A 2527-nucleotide genomic window follows, 5' to 3' on the forward strand; every position below is an offset into this window, starting at 1 on the left:
TGGGACACGTGAAGTAAAGCCCTTAACAACCCCTGTCCACGACAGGTGCTGTGTCCAAAATATAGTACTATCGTTGCTAAGGTGTCAGGCAACAATCACTGTGTAAACATAACATACAAGCATTCATTGAGTAACATGTATAACATGCAGTAACAGTAGCGTATAAAAGTGTTGCGTTGTGTGATCGATGTGACTTGATATAGATAACGTATGCAACACCCAAAAGTGCGTAAAGCAAAAAGGGATCGAGTATACTCACAGATCGTGTTTAGTAAAGAAACACTCTCTTGGATTGAAGGGAGCGCTGAGGGATTAGCCTGAACAGTTAACGATAGCATAAGCGAAGAACAGCGCGTTAAATGATGCAAGTGAGCTAAGTGACGAAGGGTCATCCGATCGGATGACAATCCGTACGGATGGTCGTTCAATCGGATGACAATCTGGACGGATGGTCATCAGGTCGGATAGCCATTCGGTCGGATTGCCACTCATTTGGGTAGGATGTGTTTGTGTATGATGGTTTTGAAGTTTTCAGTGTAGCATTTTAAAATCAGAGAAGTATCTCTACCTTTCAGGTCGTTCGATCAGAAAGCGGTCCGTCCAGCGAGGCATTTCTCAGAGAACAAGTTCACAGCAGGATGGTCATTCGATCGGATGGCAATCCGCTGGCACTGATAAGTTTTTGAAAATTCTGAAAAGTTTAAGTGATGAAGACCAAGTGCAATCCGATCGGATTGTCGTTCGATCAGATGGCAATCTGATCGGACGGCAATCCATTCGACCACCTGATCGTTTGAATCCTGAAATATTTTGCTGAGTTTTGAAAAGTTTGCGGTTTAACCGAGACGGTATGACAGTGTGTTAAACAACAGGAACCCCACCAAGTCCAGACTATCAAATCGGATGGGAATCACCCCAGTCCGATCTGTTAACTGTTCGTGACGGTTTGTCCGTGTTCAACTCGGAATCGGTTATCTCGTTGATAAGATTTAGATCTCAGACCGACACATCACTAGAGAAGAGCAGAAGGCCTGAATAAGTTCCGATTCTATCGGTTTTGAGTGCATTGAGTGTAAAAGAGATGAAAGAAAGTTGTGAAACCATCTTCCAATCCTTCTAATCATGAAAATGTTTAGATTTAGGTGAGATACATGTTGAAATCTCTTAGATCCAAGTTGTTTTTGGTGGAATGAGGCCAGATCTTGAAGTTCATAAGAACTCCATGATGACATCACCTTAGAACACCTCAAATCAGACAATTTCATGGTTAAAAGTGAAGATTCAAAGGTGAAAATGATGAAGAAGTGTGTGTAGGTGATAGATGTACAAGATTTGAGGAAGAAACTTACAAGAATTGCGAGAAATCGAAGGAGAAAGGCCTAAGAAGTTGAAGAGTCGCACCAGAGCTATCACATCACTGTTTGTGATGTGACAGATGCTATTTATAGGATGCCAAAAGAGGAAAGTGGCACAGTGTAAGTGTGTAACGGATCAGATGGCAACCTGACCGGATGGTCATCCGTACAGATGACTATTCGACTGAATGGTCATTCGATCGAAGGTTGCCGCAAGTTGGTTTTCGACGTTTTGTTTTGTGCGTTGAGCATTGCGATGCGTTTAAGCGAGTGCCGATTAAGCGTTGCGGTAGATTTAATTAATAGTCACACAAATACTATATCTAACATACAATCTCCATAAATTGACTTGCTTTTAGCATTTGAGATTAGATTGCGTTTCGATTAATCACCACAAACATAAAGTAAACATGCATAAGTAACATATAAATACCACACACATGTAAAACAATATATAGAACCTATAATTAAAGCTGCGAATGCGATTGCGATGCGATTAGCAATAAATAGATTAGCGATAACATATGATTAAACCTCGATTGTTATAGATACTCCACATAATACAACTAAAGCAAACAAATAATAGAATTAGATTACTAGTCAAAATGTACAATCAATAGTTAAGCAAGGAGTGATAGATCGCAATTAGCAATCTTTTCTTCCTTTGACTTTGACTTTTGAATTATAGCCTCCCCTAGTTTAGGGAATTTCGTCCCGAAATTAAGGTGCAGGCGTAACAAACAACTGTGGATATTTCGCCTTCATGTTACTTTCGAGTTCCCAGGTGAACTCTGCGCCGCGTTTGCCTTCCCAGCGAACCTTCACAATGGGAATGCGTGAGCGCCTGAGCTTCTTGGTTTCTTGGTCTATGATCTCGACAGGCTTTTCCACGAAGTGTAATGTTTCGTCCACTTGTAGATCCTCAAGTGGCACTTGTAAATTTTGCTTGGCCAGACACTTTCTGAGGTTCGAGATATGGAAAATCGGGTGGACGTTGCTAAGTTCCTCCGGTAGTTCAAGTCTGTAGGCCACTTTGCCGATCCTTTCCAGAATCTTAAAGGGTCCAACATATCGGGGCGCGAGCTTTCCTTTCTTTTGCCGAATCTGATCACACCCTTACAAGGTAAAACCTTTAGGAGTAAATGATCGCCAACGTCAAATTCAAGGGGCTT

Source organism: Helianthus annuus, chromosome 14 (assembly GCF_002127325.2).
Source record: "Helianthus annuus cultivar XRQ/B chromosome 14, HanXRQr2.0-SUNRISE, whole genome shotgun sequence".
NCBI lineage: Eukaryota > Viridiplantae > Streptophyta > Magnoliopsida > Asterales > Asteraceae > Helianthus > Helianthus annuus.